Raw genomic sequence first — 23,826 nt, forward strand, 5'->3', positions numbered from 1 at the left:
AAAATAGTAGAAACCTCAAGGTCCCCAAGGACATCCCACTACCGCAAGCCGCACTGGACAAACAGGGGCATTATGACACCAGCTGAGCAACTACTACCTCCATGCAGACACACAGACTGATATCCGCAGAGACAGAAGATTGAACCAGACAGGCCCCTAGGCCCTATTATGAACTCTTGCTTTGGTGTCCAGGTATCACTCCTCAGAGGCCTGGGTTCGAAGACCACCATATGGGGCTATCCGGAGGCACCAGACAGAACACCTCTCATCTCCACATGGAAAGCTTCCTTGTTGGAGTTGTGTCAAACCCTTCGGGTTGGAGAATCCTGCAGAGTCCCTTAGCTACTGCCACATTCCAAGGTCTCCATGGCCACCAACCCACATTAAGACTCATCCTCAGGAAAGTCCATTTAAACACAGCCTTCTGGGTAGCTCACCCAAGAGCCCGCAGATAGAGCGTGCCTTGTCTCGACCAGGCAATGGGAAGGTGAGTTGACGTTTCTCGGCATCCATGCTTAGGCCCCTGCTCTCGAGTCTTTCTGTATGGGGCATCCTGGAACCATCCAATAGTACTCGACTGTCCTGAAGAAGGAAACTTTGAAGTTTAGAGCAGCTCACAACTCCCAGCGTAGGGAAACCTCCCTGGCCTCATGACGCCCCCACCCCCTTCAGGAAGGGGCCCTCATGGACACAAACTCCAGGTTGAGGCAACGTCTGATACTCGCCCTGACCTCAGATGCAGGAGATCTCGATTCAGCCTCTACACAGTGGGCCCAAACCTCGTGCTACCTTGTGCTTTCAGACTTCCTTCCTCACACTCCTGGCAAACATGACCTCAAGACTTGGAATTCTGGAACCAAAATGCAGCCCTCTGCTGGCCCTCCAGAAGAAAAACGTTGCTCTATGGGGATCTCCATAAACCCCAAATGAGGATCAACCTGCTCGGTTCTCGAACTCACCCCAATTGGATTGTTCGTGTTGTCCATTCATCCCTCCCCAGAGCTCTGCTTTGGAATTCCTCTTTTGGTGGGACACCTGAGGTAACAAAACTAAAAGGACTCCTCCCATCCTTCAGATTGACCCCAAACATTTGGGATTGGACCAAATTCACAGAGAGGAAGTCTCGTCCATGGCCCATGAGGCCTCCCCGAGATTCCACAGCCATCGTTGACAACAAATCCATAGACAAAAGTCTGAGCAATCGCCTCACACTCGCTCTTTTGTCGTATCCCGAAGAGTTCTCCTCACGGTCTGTAGATCGGGCCTGCCATACCTACTTCCCAAACCTAAGCCGAGTTTGTGTTTTCAGACTTCTGTCCCCACATTCCTGGCCCACAGACCCTTCAGGCTGGGGCCCCTGGAGCCACACATCAGGACTGTGCCTGTCCATACCACGGGAATTCTGCCCATTCCATTGTCCACAATCGTACAAATTAGGACAAACCTCCAGAGTCCCCAAGGACATCCCAATAATGTAGGCCGCTCAGGACAAACAAGGGTCATCTGAAACCAGCTGAGCATCTTCCTCTACTCAGCGTAGATGGATGTCCCCAGAGAAGAAGATTGAATCAGACAGGCCCCGAGGCCTGAATCAGATTCATTGTTTCGGTTACAGGTATCTCTCCTCAGAGGCCTGGTTTCCAATATTAGCATATGGGGATATCATGAGGCAGCAAGCAGAACAAATCTCTTCTCCACATGGGAAAATGATCCTATGAATATATCTCAAAACCTCCACATAGGCGAATCCTTCAGGGCCTGTGTGCCACTGCCCCATTACAAGGTCTCCATAGACACAAAAACACATTAGGACCCATCCACAGGAGAGTCCATTTCAACTGAGCGTATTCGGTTGCTCCGCGAGATCCAGCAGATCTAACTTGTCTTGTTCCTAGGAGACAATTGGAATGTGAGGTGGCCTACCCCGCCATCCATCCTTAAAACCCTGCTCAGAATCGTTGGCCTCTAGCCAACCAACAGGTCTCAATTGTCCTGCAGAAGAATCTTTGCAGTTGGGAGCTTCTCAGAACTCCCATCGTGAGAGGACCCCCATGGCAACATGATCCCTCCCCCTTCATAAAGGGGCCATGAGGGACATAAAGTCCAACCTGAGCGATCGTCTGATCCTCACCCTGACTTCAGATGCACGAATCTCGGTTCAGGTCTGTAGATTGTGCCTGCCATGTCCTCACCCAGAAACCTAAGCCTTGCTTGTGTCCTCAGACTTCTGTCCACAGACTACTGGCTTACAAGCCCTCCAGTTTGACAATCCAGAACTACAATGCAGCACTCTACCTGCCCTGCAGAAGAAATACATTGCCCTCTGGGGCTACCAAGCAACCCCAAATGAAGATCAACCTGCACGACACTTGGCTATACCCAAAATATAAAGTATGACTTGGGCAATAATGCCCTTTCTGACACAGCCTGAGCCTGGACCTCCTAGGCCCACCCAGACAGCTGGCTACAAACTGAGAACTTCAGACCCCCCATGGCCTTAGGTCGTTATCCCTTCCCAACCTCAGTTTTCAGGCTTCAGAACCTAGACCATATCTCCAATCACTGCCCAGGTTTGAAAATGATGCAGAAATCAGAACTCCTGCCCAATGGCAAGAACATTGTGGTTGGCTTGTTGTCCAATGTTCAGTGAAGTGGCAACCTGTTTGTCCAATGAGGCCCCGCCATTACTCGCGGGCCACATAGGTGGCAAACTCACATTGTGACCCACAGCCTTAGCCCAGTCCTCAGGTAAGGTCTCTCAATGGCTGGATGAAGAGACAGCATATTGGGCTTGCCATACCCATAGGCCCCAATCTTTAACCTAGTTCGGGTTGATCCTTCATTCTTCCCCAGGGCTCTGCTTTGGAATTCCTCTTTTGGTGGGACACCTGATGTAACAACCCTGAAAGGAGTCCTCCATCCAACAGATTGACGAAAAACAATTGGGATCGGCCCAAATCCACAGAGAGCAAGATTCGTCCATGGCCGATGAGGCCTCCTCGACATTCCACGGCCATCGCTGATACAAAATCCAGAGACAAAAGGCTAAGCAAGCACCTCAGACTCGCGCTATCTTCATATCCTGTAGATGTCTTCTCATGGTTTCTAGATCGTGCCTGCCATACCTACGTCCCCAAACATAAGCTGAGTTTGTGTTTTCAGACTTCTGTCCTCAAAGTAGTGGGCCACATATCCTCCAGGCTGGGGACCCTGGAGCCACACATTAGGACTGTGCCTACCCAATCCATGGGAATTCTGCCCATTCCATTGTCCAAAATCGTACAAATTAGGAGAACCCTCCAAAGTCCCTGAGGCCATCCCAATAGTATAGGTCGCCCGGGACAAATAAGGGCAGTCTGACACCAGCTGAGCATCTAAATCCACTCATACCCTAGAAGGATGTCCCCAGAGAAGAAGATTGAACGAGACAGGACCCTAGGCCAAAATCGGATCCATTGCTTTGGTTTACAGGCATGTCTCCTCAAAACCCTGGATTCCAATACCAGCATTGGGGTTTTCCTGAGGCACCCATCAGAACAAACCTCGTCTCCACAAGGAAACTTGTGCATGGGAGCTATGTCAAAAGCTGAGGAGAACACTTCAGGGTCCCGGTGCCACCGCCCCATTCCAAGTCCCTCATGGACACAAACACACATTAGACCCATCCTCAGGAAAGTCCATTTCAACTCAGCCACCCCGGTTGCTCCCGCAGAGCCATCAGATCTAAACTGTCTTGTCGCTAGGAGACAATTGGAATGCGAGGCGGGCTTCCCAGGCATCCATCCTCGAACGTTGGTCTGGACCCATCCATATGGGATTTCCTGGAGCTGTCCAACAGGTCTCAGTTGTCCTGCAGAAGGAATCCTAGGAGGGGGCCTTCCACCACTCCAAACGTGGGAAAACCTCCACGGCCTCGAGATTCGGCTCCCTTCATGAAGGGGCCGTCATGAACAGAAAATCCAAGCTGAGCCAACGTCTGATACTAGCTCTGACTTCAGATGCATGAGATATTGCTTCAGATCTTCAGGAGGTACATGCCGTGCCCTCGCCCTGAATCCCGAGTCTAGCTGGTGTTCTCAGACTTCCAACCTCACACTCCTGGCCCCGAAGCCCATACGTTTGGCAATTCCGGACCATCATTACAGCACTCTGCCTGCCCTCGAGAAACAAAATATTGCCCAATGAGCTGCCCGGGCACATTAAATGAGAATAAACCTACATGGCCCTCGAATGTCCCCAAATTATATAGTCTAACCTGGGCAGTAATGCACTGTCTGACACACCATGAGCCGGGACCTCCTGAGCAACACCTAGACAGCTGACCGCACACTGAGCCCATAAGACCCACCGTGGCCATAGGTCATCATCTCTTCCCTACCTCAGTTTTCAGGCTTCAGAACCTAGACCTTATCTCCAGTCACTGCCCAGGGGTGAGTGTGATGCAGAAATCAGAACTCTTCCTTACCCATGGCAAGAAACCTTATGGTTGGCATGTTGTCCAACGTTCAGTGTAGGGGAAACCACGATTCACACTGATGCCCCACCCATTCTTGAGTGCGACGAGGGCATAAAAAGCATTGTGACCCTCAGCGTGAGTCCTGTCCTCTAGTACGTCCTCTCAGTGGCTAGACCATTAGATGCCATAATGGCTTTACATGTCCCTAGCCCCAAATTTAACCAGATTTCTGGTTGTCCAATCGCCCCTCCCCAGGGCTCTACTCTGGAATCCCTCATTTGGTGGAGTTAGAAAAACAAAACAAAAAAACAACAACAACAACAACAAAAAAAAAAAAAAAACGGACTTCTTACATCCCACAGAATGACCCCAATCTCTTTGGACGGGGCCAAAGCACCAGAGAGTACGACTCGTCCTTTTCCCATGAAGTCACCCGGATATTTCATGACCATGAATGGCACGATATCCAGAGATAAAAACTTGAGCAAGAGCCTCACACTCGCCCTTTTTTCATATCCCGAAGTGTTCTCCTCATGGTCTGTAGATCAGTCCTGCCATACCTATGACCTGAAACATAATCCGAGTTTGTGTTTTCAGACAACTTCCCATACAGCCCAGGCCTACACACCCTGCTGGCTCAGGCCCCTGGAGCCAACCTGAGGACTCTACGTGCCCTCTCCACGGGAATTCTGTGTGCCCATTCCAATGGCCACAACCCTACTAATAGAATAAACCTCCAACGTCCCTGAGGCCATCCCAATAGTTGTGGCTTCCCAGGACAAACAGGAGCAATCTGAGCCCATCTGAGAATCTACCTGCACTCAGACTCGTAGACTGATATCCCCAGAGGTAAAAAGGAATGAACAGGCCCCTAGGCCCTAATCGGATCCGATGCTTTGGTTTCCAGGCATCTTCCTCAGAGGCCTGGATTACAGTACCTGCATATGGCTGTTTCTTGACTCACCCATCAGAACAAATCTCATCTACACATGGGAAAAATCCACGTGGGAGGTGTGTCAACGCCTCTTTTTAGGAGAAACCTTCAGGGCCCCCGTGCCACCGCTTTATTCCAAGGTCTCCATAGACACAAAATCATATTAGGACATATCCACGGGAGAATCCAATTCAACTCAGCATATTCGGTTGCTCTGTGAGATCCAGCAGATCTAACTTGTCTTGTTGCTAGGAGACAATTGGAATGCGAGGTGGGCTACCCTGCCATCCATCCTTAGAACCCTGCTCAGAATCATTGGCCTGGAACCAACCAACAGGTCTCAATTTTCCTTCAGAAGAATCTTTGCATTAGGGACTTTCTCACAACTCCCATCGTGAGAAACTCCCATGGCCTCGTGATAACCCCCCCCCCTTCATGAAGGGGCCACAGGGACAAGAGGTCTATCCTGAGAAATAGTCTGACCCTCACCCTGACTTCAAATGCACGAGATCTCGATTCAGTTCTGTATATTGTGCCTGCCATGTCCTCACCCAGAAACCTAAGCCTAGCTTGTGTCCTCAGACTTCCGTCCTCAGACTAATGGCCCACAAGCCCTGCAGTTTGGCAATCCAGAATTACAATGCAGCAGTCTGCTTGCCTCCAGAAGAAAAACATTGCCTTCTGGGGCTACCCCGAAACCCCAAATGAAGATGAACCGGCACGCCAATTGGCTGTACCCAAAATATATAGGCTGACCTGGGCAATAATGCCCTTTCTGACAGAGCCTGAGCCTGGACCCCCTGGCCCCACCCAGGGGCCACCACTCAGACAGCTTGCCGCTCACTGAGCACATAGGACCAGCCATTGCCTTAGTTTGTTATCTCTTCCCAACCTCGGTTTTCAGGATTCAGGTCCTAGACCTTATCTCCAATCACTGCCCAGGTTTGAAAATGATGCAGAAATCAGAACTCCTGCCCAATGTCAAGAACATTGTGGTTGGCTTGTTGTCCAATGTTCAGTGAAGTGGCAACCTGTTTGTCCGATGAGGCCCCGCCATTACTCGCGGGCCACATAGGTGGCAAACTCACATTGTGACCCACAGCCTTAGCCCAGTCCTCAGGTAAGGTCTCTCAATGGCTGGATGAAGAGACAGCATATTGGGCTTGCCATACCCATAGGCCCCAATTTTTAACCTAGTTCGGGTTGATTCTTCATTCTTCCCCAGGGCTCTGCTTTGGAATTCCTCTTTTGGTGGGACACCTGATGTAACAACCCTGAAAGGAGTCCTCCATCCAACAGATTGACGAAAAACAATTGGGATCGGCCCAAATCCACAGAGAGCAAGATTCGTCCATGGCCCATGAGGCCTCCACGACATTCCACGGCCATCGCTGAAACAAAATCCAGAGACAAAAGTCCGAGCAAGCACCTCAGACTCGCACTTTCTTCATATCCTGTAGATGTCCTCTCATGGTTTGTAGATCCGGCTGCCGTACCTACGTCCCCAAACCTAAGCTGAGTTTGTGTTTTCAGACTTCTGTCCTCAAAGTCCTGGGCCACACACCATCTAGGCTGGGGACCCTGTAGCCACACATTAGTACTGTGCCTACCCAATCCATGGGAATTCTGCCCATTCCATTGTTCAAAATCGAACAAATTAGGAGAACCCTCCAAAGTCCCTGAGGCCATCCCAATAGTATAGGTCGCCCGGGACAAAAAAGTTCAGTCTGACACCAGCTGAGCATCTACCTCCACCCATACCCTAGATGGATGTCCCCAGAGAAGAAGATTGAACCAGACAGGACCCTAGGCCAAAATCGGATCCATTGCTTTGGTTTACAGGCATGTCTCCTCAAAACCCTGGTTTCCAATACCAGCAATGGGGTTTTCCTGAGGCACCCATCAGAACCAAACTCGTCTCCACAAGGAAACTTGTGCATGGGAGCTATGTCAAAAGCTGAGGAGAATACTTCATGGTCCGGGTGCCACCGCCCCATTTAAAGGCCCTCATGGACACAAACACACATTAGACCCATCCTCAGGAAAGTCCATTTCAACTCAGCCACCCCGGTTGCTCCCGCAGAGCCATCAGATCTAAACTGTCTTGTCGCTAGGAGACAATTGGAATGCGAGGCGGGCTTGCCAGGCATCCATCCTCGAATGTTGGTCTGGACTCATCCATATGGGATGTCCTGGAGCTGTCCAACAGGTCTCAATTGTCCCGCAGACGGAATCCTTGGAGGGGGCATCCCACCACTCCCAACATGGGAAAAACTCTGCGCTCTCGATGATCCGCTCCCTTCATGAAGGGGCCGTCATGAACAGAAAATCCAAGCTGAGCCAACGTCTGATCCTCGCTCTGACTTCGGAAGCATGAGATATTGCTTCAGATCTTCAGGGGGTACATGCCGTGCCCTCTCCTGAAACCCAAGTCTAGCTGTCCCTAGGACCTAACCCTCTAGAAAAAATAGATTGCCTAATGAGCTACCCGGGCACATTAAATGAGAATAAACCTAAACGGCACTCGAATGTACCCAAATTATATAGTCTAACCTGGGCAGTAATGCACTGTGACACAACCTGAGCCGGGACCTCCTGAGCAAAACCCAGACAGCTGACCGCACACTGAGCACATCAGACCCGCCATGGCCTTAGGTCATCATCTCTTCCCTACCTCAGTTTTCAGGCTTCAGAACCTAGACCTTATCTCCAATCACTGCCCAGGGGTGACTGTGATGCAGAAATCAGAACTCCTTCTTACCCAAGGCAAGAAACCTTGTGGTTGCCATGTTGTCCTACGTTCAGTGTAGGAGAAACCAGCATTCACCCTGAGGTCACGCCCATTCTTGAGTGCGACGAGGGCATAAACACGCATTGTGACCCTCAGCGTAACTCCTGACCTCTAGTAAATCCTCTCAGTGGCTGGACCATTAGATGTCATAATGGGCTTGACATGTCCCTAGGCCCCAATTTTTAAGCAGATTTCTGGTTGTCCAATCACAACTCCCCAGGGCTCTACTCTGGAAACCCTCATTTGGTGGGACACCTGAAGTTGAAAAACAAAACAAAACAAATCATCAACAACAACAAAATCGGACTTCTTCCATCCCACTTAGTGACCCCAAACTCCTTGGACTGGGCCAAACCCCCAGAGAGTAAGACTCGTCCATTTCCCATGAAGTCACCCGGAAATTTCACGACAATGAGTGACACAATATCTAGAGACAAAAAGGTGACCAACAGCCACACACTCGCCCATTTTTCATATCCCAAACTGTCCTCCTCATGGTCTGTAGATCAGTCCTGCCATACCTATGACATGAAACATAAGCCGAGTTTGTGTTTTCAGACAACTGTCCTAACAGCTCTGGCCTACACACCCTACAGGCTCAGGCCCCTGAGGCCAAACCTGAAGACTGTGCTTGCCCTCTCCAAGGGAATGGTATGTGCCCATTCCAATGGCCACAACCCTACTAAGAGGATAAACCTCCAAAATTCCTGAGGCCATCCCAATAGTGCTGGCTTCCCAGGACAAACAGGGGCAATCTGAGCCCATCTGAGCACCTACCTGCACTCATACCCGTAGACTGATATCCACAGAGGTAATAAGGAAAAAATAGGCCCCTAGCTAACTATCGGATCCATTGCTTTGGTTTCGAGGCATCTCTCCTCAGAGGCCTGGATTTCAATAACAGCATATGGCTGTTTGTTGACTCACCATCAGAACAAATCTCATCTACACATGGGAAACTTGCACGATGGAGCTGTGTGAAAGCCTCTCTTTACAAGAACCCTTCAGGGCCCCAGTGCCACCGCTTCATTCCAAGGTCTCCATAGACACAAAATCATATTAGGACACATCCACGAGAGGGTCCATTTCAACTCAGCCTCCTCGGTTGCTCCCCCAGATCCAGCCGATCTGACCAGTCTTGTTGCTTGGAGACAATTGGAATGCGAGGTGGGCTACCCAGCCATCCATCCTTAGAACCCTGCTCAGAATCGTTGTCCTGGAGCGAACGAACAGGTCTCAATTGTCCTGCAGAAGAATCTTTGCAATTGGGACCTTCTCACAACTCCCATCGTGGGAAAACCCCCATGGCCTCGTGATCCCCCCACTTCAATAAGGGGCCCTCAGGGACAGAATGTCCAACCTGAGCGCTCGTCTAATCCTCGCCCTGACTTCAGATGCACGAGATCTAAATTCAGGACTGTAGATTGTGCCGGCCATATCCTCACCCAGAAACCTAGGCCTAGCTTGGGTTCTCATACTTCCGTCCTCAGACTACTGGCCCAAAAAACCTCCAATTTGGCAATTCAGAATTACAATGCCGCACTCTGCCTGCCCTCCAGAAGAAAAACATTGCCACATGGGGCTACCCAGAAACCCCAAATGAGGATCAACGGGGCACGCCATTCGGCTATACCCCAAATATATAGGCTGACCTGGGCACTAATGCCCTTTCTGACGCAGCGTGATCCTGGACCTCCTGGACCCACCCAAGCAGCTGGCCGCACACTGAGCACATCGGACCCGCCATGGCCTTAATCGTCATCTCTTCACAACCTCGGTTTTCAGGCTTCAGAACCTAGACCTTATCTCCAATCACGGCCCGGGTTTGAAAATGATGCAGAAATCAGAACTCTTTCCCCATGGCAAGAAACCTTGTGGTTGGCATGTTGTCCAAGATCAGTGTAGTTGAAACCAGTGTGACCCATAAGGCCCCGCCCATGCTTGCGGGCCACATTGGTCACAAACACACATTGTGACCCGCAGCCTGAGCCCTGTCCTCAGGTAAGGCCTCTCAGTGGCTGGATGGAGAGACAGCATATTGGGCTTACCATGCCCCTAGGCCCCAATTTTTAACCATAGTTCGGGTTGTCCCTTCACTCTTCCCCAGGGCTCTGCTTTGAATTCCTCTTTTGGCGGGACTCCAGAGGTAACAAACCTGAAAGGAGTCCTCCCATCCCACAGATTGACGAAAAACAATTGGGATCGGGCCAAATACACAGAGAGCAAGATTCGTCCATGGCCCATGAGGCCTCCCCAACATTCCACGGCCATCGCTGATACAAAATCCAGAGACAAAAGTCTGAGCACGTGCCTCAGACTCGCTCATTCTTCAAATCCTGAATAGTTCTTCACATAAGAACCTACACGGCACTGGAATGCACCATAAAATATCGTCTAACCTGGGCACTAATGCACTGTCTGACAACCTGAGCCCGGACTTCGTGACCAACACCCAGACAGCTGACCACACACTGAGCTCATCAGACCCGCCATAGCCTTAGGTCATCATCTCTTCCGTACCTCTGTTTTCAGGCTTCAGAACCTAGACCTTATCTCCAATCACTGCCCAGGGTTGACTGTGATGCAGAACTCAGAACTCTTCCTTACCCATGGCAAGAAACCTTGTGGTTGGAATGTTGTCCAACGTTCAGTGTAGGAGAAACCAGCATTCACCCTGAGGCCCCGCCCATGGTAGAGTGCAACGAGGGCATAAACACGCATTGTGACCCTCAGCGTGAGTCCTGTCCTCTAGTACGTCCTCTCAGTGGCTGGACCATTAGATGCCATAATGGGCTTGACATGTCCCTAGGCCCCAAATTTTAACCAGATTTCTGGTTGTCCAGTCGCCCCTCCCCAGGGCTCTACTCTGGAATCCCACATTTGGTGGGACACTTGAGGTTGAAATACAAAACAAAACAAATCAAGAACAACAGAGCAAAGGATTTCTTCCATCCCACAGATTGACCCCAAACTCTTTGGACGGGGCCAAACCCCCACAGAGTAAGACTCGTTCATTTCCAATGAAGTCACCCGGAAATTTCACGACCATGAGTGACACGATATCCAGAGACTAAAACATGAGCAAGAGCCTCACACTCGCCCTTTTTTCATATCCCGAAGTATTCTCCTCATGGTCTGTAGATCAGTCCTGCCATACCTATGACCCGAAACATAAGCCGAGTTTGTGTTTTCAGACAACTGTCCAAACAGCCCTGGCCTACACACCCTACAGGCTCAGGCCCCTGGAGACAAACCTGACGACTGTGCTTGCCATCTCCAAGGGAATTGAATGTGCCCATTCCAATGGCCACAACCCTACTAATAGGATCAACCTCCAAAGTCCCTGAGGCCATCCCAATATTTGTGGCTTCCCAGGACAAAGAGGGGCAATCTGGGCCCATCTGAGCACCTACCTGCACTAAGACCCGTAGACTGATGTCCCCATATGTAAAAAGGAACGAACAGGCCTCTAGGATCCTATCGGATCCTTTGCTTAGGTTTCCAGGCATCTCTCCTCAGGGGCCTGGATTTCAATAACACCCAGAAACCTAGGCCTAGCTTGGGTTCTCAGACTTCCGACCTCAGACTGCTGGCCCATAAGCCCTCCAGTTTGGCAATCCAGAACTACAATGCAGCACTCTGCCTGCCCTCCAGAAGAAAAACATTGCCCTCTGGGGCTACCCAGAAACCCCAAATGATGATCAACGGGGAAGGCCATTCGGCTCTACCCCAAATATATAGGCTGACCTGGGCACTAATGCCCTTTTTGACACAGCCTGAGCCTGGAGTTCCTGGCCCCACCCAGACAGCTGGCCTCACACTGATCACATCGTACCCGTCATGGCCTTAGGTGATCATCTCTTCTCAACCTCGGTTTTCAGGCTTCAGAACCTAGACCTTATCTCCAATCAAGGCCCGGATTTGAAATCAGACCTCTTTCCCAATGGCAAGAAACCTTGTGGTTGGCATGTTGTCCAAGGTTCAGTGTAGTTGAAACCAGTGTGGCCCATGAGGCCCGCCCATGCTTGCGGGCCACATTGGTCACAAACACACATTGTGACCCTCAGACTGAGCTCAGTCCTCAGGTAAGGCCTCTCAGTGGCTGGATGGAGAGACAGCATATTGGGCTTGCCATGCCCTTAGGCCCCAATTTTTAACCATAGTTCGGGTTGTCCCTTCACTCTTCCCCAGGGCTCTGCTTTGGAATTCCTCTTTTGGTGGGACACCTGAGGTAACAACATGAAAGGACTCTCCCATCCCACAGATTGACGAAAAACAATTGGTCGGGCCAAATCCACAGAGAGCAAGATTCGTCCATGTCCCATGAGGCCACCCCAACATTCCACGGCCATCGCTGATACAAAATCCAGAGACAAAAGCCTGAGCACGCACCTCAGACTCGCTCATTCTTCATATCCTGAAGAGTACTTCAGATTAGAACCTACACGGCACTCGAAGGCACCCATAATATATAGTCTAACCTGGGCACTAATGCACTGTCTGACAACCTGAGCCCGGACCTCGTGACCAACACCCAGACAGCTGACCACACACTGAGCACATCAGACCCGCCATGGCCTTAGGTCATCATCTCTTCCCTACCTCAGTTTTCAGGCTTCAGAATCTAGACCGTATTTCCAGTCACTGCCCAGGGGTGACTGTGATGCAGAAATCAGAACTCTTCCTTACCCATGGCAAGAAACCTTGTGGTTGGCATGTTGTCGTACGTTCAGTGTAGGAGAAAGCAGCATTCACCCTGAGGCTCCGCCCATTCTTGTGTGCGACGAGGGCATAAACACGCATTGTGACCATCAGCGTGAAACTCTCCTCTAGTACGTCCTCTCAGTGGCTGGACCATTAGATGTCATAATGGGCTGGACATGTCCCAAGGCCCCAATTTTTAACCAGATTTCTGGTTATCCAGTCGCCCCTCCCCAGGGCTCTACTCTGTAATCCCTCATTTGGTTTGACACCTGAGTTTGAAATCAAAAGAAAACAAATCAACAACAACAGACCAACGGACTTCTTCCATCCCACAGAATGACCCCAAACTCTTTGGACGGGGCCAAACCCCCAGAGAGTAAGACTCGTCCATTTCCCATGAAGAAACCCGGAAATTTCACGACCATGAGTGACACGATATCCAGAGACAAAAACTTGAGCAAGAGCCTCACACTCGCCCTTTTTTCATATCCCGAAGTATTCTCCTCATGGTCTGTAGATCAGTCCTGCCATACCTATGACCCGAAACATAAGCCGAGTTTGTGTTTTCAGACAACTGTCCAAACAGCCGTGGCCTACACATCCTTCAGGGCCGCAGTGCCACCGCTTCATTCCAAGGTCTCCATAGACACAAAATCATATTAGGACACATCCACGGGAGAGTCCATTTGAACTGAGCCTCCTCGGTTGCTCCCCCAGATCCAGCAGATCTTACCTGTCTTGTTGCTTGGAGACAATTGGAATGCGAGGTGTGCTACCCAGTCATCAATCCTTAGAACCTTGCTCGGTATCATTTCCCGGATCCAACCAAAAGGTCTCAATTGTCCTGCAGAAGAATCATTGCAGTTGGGAGCCTCTCACAACTCCCATCGTGGGAAAACACCCATGGCCTCGTGATCCACCCCCCCTTCAAGTAGGGACCATCAGGGACAGAATGTCCATCGTGAGCGATCGTCTGATCCTCGCCCTGACTTCAGATGCACGAGATCTCGATTCAGGTCTGTAGATTGTGCCTGCCACACATTCACCAAGAATCCTAGGCCTAGCTTGGGTTTTCAGAATTCCGTGCTCAGACTACTGGCCACAAGCTCTCCATTTTGGCATTCCAGACTACAATGCAGCACTCTGCCTGCCCTCCAGAAGAAAAACATTGCCCTCGGGGGCTACCCAGAAACCCCAAATGAGGATCTCCCTGCACGCCATTTTGCTGTACCCCAAATATATAGGCTGACCTGGGAACTAATGCCCTTTCTGACACAGACTGAGCCTGGACCTCCTGGCCCAACCCAGACAGCTGGCCGCACACTGAGCACATCAGACCCGCCATGGCCTTAGGACGTCATCTCTTCTCAATCTCGGTTTTCAGGCTTCCGAACCTAGAGCTTATCTCCAATCATGGCCCGTGTTTGAAAATGATGCAGAAACAGAACTCTTTCATAATGGCAAGAAACCTTTTGGTTGGCATGTTTTCCAAGGTACAGTGTAGTTGAAACCAGTGTGGCCCATGAAGCCCCGCCCATGCTTGCGGGCCACATTGGTCACAAACACACATTGTGACCCTCAGACTGAGCCCAGTCCTCAGGTAAGGCCTCTCAGTGGCCAGATGGAGAGACAGCATATTGAGCTTGCCATGCTCCTAGGCCCCAATTATTAAACCATATTTCGTGTTGTCCCTTCAATCTTCCCCAGGGCTCTGCATTGGAATTCCTCTTTTGGTGGGACACCTGAGTTAACAAACCTGAAAGGAGTCCTCCCATCCCACAGATTGACGAAAAACAATTGGGATCGGGCCAAATCCACAGAGAGCAAGATTCGTCCATGGCCCATGAGGCCTCCCCAACATTCCATGGCCATCGCTGATACAAAATCCAGAGACAAAAGCCTGAGCACGCCCCTCACTCGCTCATTCTTCATATCCTGTAGAGTTCTTCAGATAAGAACATACACGGCCCTCGAATGCACCCAAAATATATAGTCTAACCTGGGCACTAATGCTCTGTCTGACACCCTGAGGGCAGACCTCGTGACCAATACACAGACAGCTGACCGCACACTGAGCACATCAGACCCGCCATGGCCTTAGGTCATCATCTCTTCCCTACCTCAGTTTTAAGGCTTCAGAACCCTGAACTTATATCCAACCACTGCCCAGGGGTGACTGTGATGCAGAAATCAGAATTCTTCCTTACCCACGGCAAGAAACCTTGTGGTTGGCATGTTGTCCAACGTTCAGTGTAGGGGAAACCAGCATTCACCCTGAGGCCCCGCCCATTCTTGAGTGCGACGAGGGCATAAACACGCATTGTGACCCTCAGCGTGAGACCTGTCCTCTAGTACGTCCTCTGAGTTGCAGGAACATTAGATGTCATAATGGGCTTGACATGTCCCTTAGCCCAATTTTTAACCAGATTTCTTGTTGTCCAGTCCCCCCTCCCCAGGGCTCTACTCTGGAATCCCTCATTTGGTGGGACACCTGAGGTTGAAAAATAAAACAAAACAAATCAACAACAACAGAACAATGGACTTCTTCCATCCCACAGAATCACCCCAAAATCTTTGGACAGGGCCAAACACCCAGAGAGTAAGACTCGTCCATTTCCCATGAAGTCACCCGGAAATTTCACGACCATGAGTGACACGATATCCAGAGACAAAAACTTGAGCAAGAGCCTCACACTCGCCCTTTTTTCATATCCCGAAGTGTTCTCCTCATGGTATGAGAATCAGTCCTGCCATACCTTTGACCCGAAACATAAGCCGAGTTTGTGTTTTCAGACAACTGTCCAAACAGCCCTGGCCTACACATCCTACAGGCTCAGGCCCCTGGAGCCAAACATGACGACTGTGCTTGACCTCTCCAAGGGAAATGTGTATGCCCATTCCAATGGCCACAACCCTACTAATAGGATAAACCTCCAAAATCCCTGAGGCCATCCCAATATTTGTGGCTTCCCAGGACAAACAGGGGCAATCTGGGCCTATCTGAGAACCTAACGGCAGTCAGACCCGTAGACTGATATCCCAAGAGGTAAAAAGGAACGAACAGGCCCCTAGGCACATATCGGATCCATTGCTTTGGTTTCCAGGCATCTCTCCTCAAAGGCCTGGATTTCAATAACAGCATATGGCTGTTTCTTGACTCACACATCAGAACAAATCTCATCTACACATGGGGAACTTGCACGATGGAGCTGTGTGAAAACCTCTCTTTAGGAGAACTTTTCAGGGCCCCAGTGCCACCGCTTCATTCCAAGGTCTCCATAGACAATAAATCATATTAGGACACATCCACGGGAGAGTCCATTTCAACTCAGCCTCCTCGGCTGCTCCCTCAGATCCAGCAGATCTAACCTGTCTTGTTGCTTGGAGACAATTGGAATTCGAGGTGGGCTACACAGCCATCCATCCTTAGAACCCTGCTCGGAATCGCTGTACTGGAGCCTACCAAAAGGTCTCTATTGTCCTGCAGAAGAATCTTTGCAGTTGGGAGCTTCTCACAACTCCTATCGTGGGAAAACCCCCATGGCCTCGTGATCCACCCCCCCTTCAAGAGGGGGGCATCAGGGACAGAATGTCCAACCTGTGCGATCTTCTGATCCTCGCGCTGACTTCAGATGCACGAAATTTCGATTCAAGTTTGTAGAATGAGCCTGCCATATCCTCACCCAGAAACCTAGGCCTAGCTTGGGTTCTCAGACTTCCGTCCTCAGACTACTGGCCCACAAAACCCCCGGTTTGGCAATCCAGAGCTACAAGGTAGCACTATGGCTGCACTCCAGAAGAAAAACATTGCCCTCTGGGGCTAGCCAGAAACCCCAAAATAGGAACAACGGGGCATGGCATTCGGCTGTACCCCAAATATATAGGCTGACCTGGGCACTAATGCCCTTTCTGACACAGCATGAGCCTGGACCTCCTGGCCCCACCCAGACAGCTGGCAGCACACTGAACACATCGGACCCGCCATGGCCTTAGGTCGTCATCTCTTCTCAACCTGGATTTCAGGCTTCAGAACCTAGACCTTATCTCCAATCACGGCCCGGGTTTGAATGTGATGCAGAATTCAGAACTCTTTCTCCATGGCAAGAAACCTTGTGGTTGGCATGTTGTCCAAGGTTCAGTGTACTTGAAACCTGTGTGGCCCATGATGCCCCGCCTATGCTTGCGGGCCACATTGGTCACAAACACACATTGTGACCCTCAGCCTGAGCCCAGTCCTCAGGTAAGGCCTCTCAGTGGATGGAAGGAGAGACAGCATATTGGGCTTGCCATGCCCCTAGGCCCCAATTTTTAACCATAGTTCGGGTTTTCCCGTCACTCTTCCCCAGGTCTCTGCTTTGGAATTCCTCTTTTGGTGAGACCCCTGAGGTAACAAACCTGAAAGGAGTCCTACCATCGCACAGATTGACGAAAATCAATTCGGATCGGCCCAAATCCACAGAGAGCAAGATTTGTCCATTGCCATTAGAACTCCCCAATATTCCACGGCCATCGCTGATACAAAATCCAGAGACAAAAGCCTGAGCACGCGCCTCAGACTCGCTCATTCTTCATATCCTGAAGAGTTCTTCAGATAAGAACCTACACGTCACTCGAAGGCACCCAAAATATATAGTCTTACCTGGACACTAATGCACTGTCTGACAACCGGAGCCCGGACCTCGTGACCAACTCCCAGACAGCTGACCGCACACTGAGCTCATGAGACCCGATAGGCCTTATGTCATCATCTCTTCCCTACCTCAGTTTTCAGGCTTCAGAACCTAGACCTTATCTCCAATCACTGCCCAGGGGTGACTGTGATGCAGAAATTAGAACTCTTCCTTACCCATGGCAAGAAACCTTGTGGTTGGCATGTTGCCAACGTTCAGTGTAGGAGAAACCAGCATTCACCCTGAGGCCGCGCCCACTCTTGAGTGCGACTTGGGCATAAACACGCATTGTGACCCTCAGCGTGAGTCCAGTCCTCAACTACGTCCTCTCAGTGGCTGGACCATTAGATGTCATAATGGGCTTGACATTTCCCTAGGTCAAAATTTTTAACCAGATTTCTGGTTGTCCAGGCGCCCCTCCCCAGGGCTCTACTCTGGAGTCCCTCATTTGGTGGGACACCTGAGGTTGAAAAACAAAACAAAACAAATCAACAACAACAGAACAACGGACTTCTTCCATCCCACAGAATGACCCCAAACTCTTTGGACGGGGCCAAACACCCAGAGAGTAAGACTCGTCCATTTTCCATGAAGTCACCCGGGAAATTTCACGACTATGAGTGACACGATATCCAGAGACAAAAACTTGAGCAAGAGCCTCACACTCGCCCTTTTTTCATATCCCGAAGAGTTCTCCTCATGGTCTGTAGATCAGTCCTGCCATACCTATGACCCGAAACATAAGCCGAGTTTGTGTCTTCAGACAACTATCCAAAGAGCCCTGGCCTACACACATTTAGGCTCAGGCCCCTGGAGCCAAACCTGACGACTGTGCTTGCACTCTCCAAGGGAATTGTATGTGCCCGTTCCAATGGCCAAAACCCTACTAATAGGATAAACCTCCAAACCTTGAGGCCATCCCAATATTTGTGGACTTCCCAGGAAAACAGGGGCAATCTGGGCCCATCAGAGCACCTACCTGCACTCAGACCCGTAGACTGATGTCCCCAGAGGTAAAAGGAACGAACAGGCCCCTAGGCACCTTTCGGATCCATTGGTTTGGCTTCCAGGCATCTCTCCTCAGAGGCCTGGATTTCAATAACAGCATATGGCTGTTTTTTGACTCACCCATCAGAACAAATCTCATCTACACATGGGAAACTTGCACGATGGAGCTGTGTGAAAGCCTCACTTTAGGAGAACCCTTCAGGACCCAATGCCACCGCTTCATTCCAAGGTCTCCATACACAAAAAATCATATTAGGACACATCCACGGGAGAGACCATTTCAACTCAGCCTCTTCGGTTGCTCCCCCAGATCCAGCAGATCTAACCTGTCTTGTTGCTTGGAGACTATTGGAATGCGAGGTGGCTACCCAGCCATCCATCCTTCGAACCCTGCTCGGAATCGTGGTCCTGGAGCCAACCAACAGGTCTCAATTGTCCTGCAGAAGAATCTTTGCAGTTGGGAGCTTCTTACAACTCCCATCTTGGGAAAACCCCCATGGCCTCATGATCCACCTCCCCTTCAAGAAGGGGCCATCAGGGACAGAATGTCCAACCTGAGCGATCGTCGGATACTCGCCCTGAATTCAGATGCAAGAAATCTCGATTCAGGTCTGTAGTTTGGCCTGCCATATCCTCACACAGAAACCTAGGACTAGCTTGGGTTCTCAGACTTCCGTCCTCAGACTAATGGCCCACAAGCCCTCCAGTTTGGCAATCCAGAACTACAATGCAGCACTCTGCCTGCCCTCCAGAAGAAAAACATTGCCCCCTGGCTACCCAGAAACACCCAATGAGGATCAACCTGCACGGCATTCGGGTGGACCCCAAATATATAGGCTGACCTGGGCACTAATGCCCTTTCTGGCACAGCCTGAGCCTGGACCTCCTGGCCCCAACCGGACAGCTGGCCGCACACTGAGCACATCGGACCTGACATGGCCTTAGGTCGTCAACTCTTCTCAACCTCTGTTTTCAGGCTTCAGAACCTAGACCTTATCTCCAATCATGGCCCCGGTTTGAAAATGATGCAGAAATCAGAACTCTTTCCCCATGGCAAGAATACTTGTGGGCCGCATGTTGTCCAAGGTTCAGTTTAGATGAAACCAGTGTGGCCCATGAGGCCCCGCCCATGCTTGCGGACCACATTGGTCACAAACACACATTGTGACCCTCAGCATGAACTCAGTCCTCAGGTAAGGCCTCTCAGTGGCTGGATGGAGAGACAGAATATTGGGCTTGCCATGCCCCTAGGCCCCAATTTTTAACCATAGTGCGGTTTGTCCCAACACTATTCCCCAGGGCTCTGCTTTGGAATTCCTCTTTTGGTGGGACCCCTGAATTAACAAACCTGAAAGGAGTGCTCCCATCCCACAGATTGACGAAAAACAATTGGGATCGTCCAAATCCTCAGAGAGCAAGATTCTTCCATGGCCCATGAGGCCTCCCCAACATTCCACGGCCATCGCTGATACAAAATACAGAGACAAAAGCCTGAGCACGTGCCTCAGACTCGCTCATTCTTCATATCCTGAAGAGTTCTTCTGATAAGAAACTACACGGCACTCGAAGGTACACAAAATATATAGTCTAACCTGGGCACTAATGCACTGTCTGACAACCTGAGCCCGGACCTCGTGACCAACAACCAGACAGCTAACTGCACACTGAGCACAACAGACCCGCCATGGCCTTAGGTCATCATCTCTTCCCTACCTCAGTTTTCAGGCTTCAGAACCTAGACCTTATCTCCAATCCCTGCCCAGGGGTGACTGTGATGCAGATATCAGAACATATTCTTACCCATGGCAAGAAACCTTGTGGTTGGCATGTTGTCAAACGTTCAGTGAAGGAGAAACCAGCATTCACCCTGAGGCCCCGCCCATTCTTGAGTGCGACGAGTGCATGAACACGCATTGGGCTTGCCATGCCCCTAGGCCCCAATTTTTAACCATATTTCGGGTGTCCCTTCAGTCTTTCCCAGGTCTCTGCTTTGGAATTCCTCTTTTGGTGGGACACCTGAGGTAACAAACCTGAAAGGATTCCTCCCATCCCACAGATTGACGAAAAACAATTGGGATCGGGCCACGTCCACCGAGAGCAAGATTCCTCCATGGCCCATGAGGCCTCCGCAACTTTCCACGTCCATCGCTGATACAAAATCCAGAGACAAAAGCCTGAGCACGCACCTCAGACTCGCTCATTCTTCATATCCTGAAGAGTTCTTCAGATAAGGACCTACACGGCACTTGAATGCACCCAAAATATATAGTCTAACCTGGTCACTCTTGCACTCTCTGACAACCTGAGCCCGGACCTCTTGACCAACACCCAGACAGCTGACTGCACACTGAGCACATCAGACCCGCCATGGCCTTAGGTCATCATCTCATCCCTACCTCAGTTTTCAGGCTTCAGAACCTAGACCTTATCTCCAATCACTGCCCAGGGGTGACTGTGATGCAGAAATCAGAACTCTTCCTTACCCATGGCAAGAAACCTTGTGGTTGGCATGTTGTCCAAAGTGCAGTGTAGGAGAAACGAGCATTCACCCTGACGCACCGCCCATTCTTGAGTGCGATGAGGGCATAAACACGCATTGTGACCCTCAGCGTGAGTCCTGTCCTCTAGTACGTCCTCTCAGTGGCTAGACCATTAGATGTCATAATGGGCTTGACATGTCCCTAGGCCCCAATTTTTAACCAGATTTCTGGTTGTCCAGTCGCCCCTCCCCAGGGCTCTACTCTGGAATCCCTCATTTGGTGGGACACCTGAGGTTGAAAAACAAAACAAAACAAATCAACAACAACAGAACAACGGACTTCTTCCATCCCGCAGAATGACCCCAAACTCTTTGGACTAGGCCAACACCCCAGAGAGTAAGACTCGTCCATTTGCCATGAAGTCACATGGAAAATTCACGACCATGAGTGCCACGATATCCAGAGACAAAAACTTGAGCAAGAGCCTCACACTCGCTCTTTTTTCATATCCCGAAGAGTTCTCCTCATGGTCTGTAGATCAGTCCTGCCATACCTATGACCCGAAACATAAGCCGAGTTTGTGTTTTCGGACAACTGTCCATACAGCCCTGGCCTACACACCATACAGGTTCAGGCCCCTGGAGCCAAACCTGACGACTGTGCTTGCCCTCTCCAAGGGAATTGTATGTGCCCACTCCAATGGCCACAACCCTACTAATAGGATAATCCTCCAAATTCCCTGAAGCCATACCAATATTTGTGTCTTCCCAGGACAAACATGGGCATTCTGGACCCACATGAGCACCTACCTTCTCTCAGACCGGAAGACTGATGTCCCCAGAGGTAAAAAGGTATGAAAAGGCCCCTAGGCACCTATCGGATCCATTGGTTTGGTTTCCAGGCATCTCTCCTCAGAGGAATGGAATTCAATAACAGCATATGGCTGTTTCTTGACTCACCCATCAGAACAAATCTCATCTACACATGGGAAACTTGCATGATGGAGCTGTGTGAAAGCCTCTCTTTAGGAGAACCCTTCAGGGCCCCAATGCCACCGCTTCATTCCAAGGTCTCCATAGACACAAAATCATATTAGGACACATCCACGGGAGAGTCCATTTCAACTCAGCCTCCTCGGTTGCTCCCCCAGATCCAGCAGATCTAACCTGTCTTGTTGCTTGGAGACAATTGGATGCGAGGTGGACTACCCAGCCATCCATCCTTAGACCCTGCTCGGAATCATTGTCCTGGAGCCAACCAACAGGTCTCAATTGTCCTGCAGAAGAATCTTTGTAGTTGGGAACTTCTCACAACTCCCATCGTGGGAAAACCCCCAAGGCCTCGTGATCCACCCCCCCACCTTCAAGAAGTGGCCATCAGGGACAGAATGCCCAACCTGAGCAATCGTTTGATCCTCGCCCTGTCGTCAGATGCACGAGATCTCGATTCAGGTCTGTAGATTGTGCCTGACATATCCTCACCCAGAAACCTAGGTCTCCTTGGCTTCTCAGACTTACCGTCCTCATACTACTGGCCCACAAGCCCTCCTGTTTGGCAAACGAGAACTACAATGCAGCACTCTGCCTGCCTTCCAGAGGAAAAACATTGCCCTCTGGGTCTACCCAGAAAACCCAAATGAGCATGAACCTGCACGCCATTCTGCTGTACCCCAAATATATAGGCTGACCTGGGCACTAAAGCCGTTTGTGGCACACCCTGAGCCGGGACCTCCAGGTCCCACACAAACAGCTGGCCGCACACAGAGCACATCGGACCCGTCATGGCCTTAGTTCGTCATCTCTTCTCAACCTCGGTTTTCAGGCCTACACACCCTACAGGCTCAGGCTTCTGGAGCCAAACATGAAGACTGGGCTTTCCCTCTCCAGGGGAATTGTATGTGCCCATTCCAATGGCCACAACCCTACTAATAGGATAAACCTCCAAGTCCCTGAGTCCATCCCAATATTTGTGGCTTCCCAGGACAAACAGGGGCAATCTGGGCACATCTGAGCTCCTACAGGCACTCAGACCCGTAGACTGATGTCCCCAGAGGTAAAAAGGAATGAACAGGCCCATAGGCACCTATCGGATCTATTGCTTTGGTTTCCAGGCATCTCTTCTTAGAGATCCTTAGAACCCTTAGAACCCTGCTCTTGTGTCGTTCCTGATGGGACATCCTTGAGCCATCCAACAGGTGTAGACTGTCCCACAGTAGTCCTTGTTTATGGACCACCACACAACTCATATCATGGAAAGCTTCCAAGGTCACAGGATGCCCCCAATCTTCATGAAGTCGGATCATGGAAAGAAACTCCAACCTGACCCAACGACTGATCTTCGCCTAGACTTCAGATGCACGAGATCTTGATTAAGCTCTTCAGAGTGCACCTGCTGTGCCCTCACCCCAAAACCTAAGCATAGCTACTGTTCTCAGACTTCCGTCCTCACTCTCCTGGACCACACACCCTCCATTTTGGGATTTCCGATGACATAGTGCTGCACTCTGCCTGCCCTCTAGAAGAAAAACGTTGTCCTATGGGTCTACCCAGAAACCTCAAATGAGGATAAACCTGCATGCCACTCAACTGTACACCAATTATATAGTCTAGCCTGTGCACTAATGCCCTGTCTGACACAACCTGAGGCCTGAATTCCCAACCGACACCCAGACAGCTTGCCGTACACTGAGAACATTGAAGGGCCATGGCCTTAGGTTGCCATCTCGTTCCAACCTGGTTTTCAGGCTACAGAAACCTGACCTAATCTCTACTCATTTCCCATGG

Source organism: Mustela putorius, unplaced genomic scaffold (assembly GCF_011764305.1).
Source record: "Mustela putorius furo isolate JIRA1106 unplaced genomic scaffold, ASM1176430v1.1 tig00004011_pilon_pilon_pilon, whole genome shotgun sequence".
Taxonomy (NCBI): domain Eukaryota; kingdom Metazoa; phylum Chordata; class Mammalia; order Carnivora; family Mustelidae; genus Mustela; species Mustela putorius.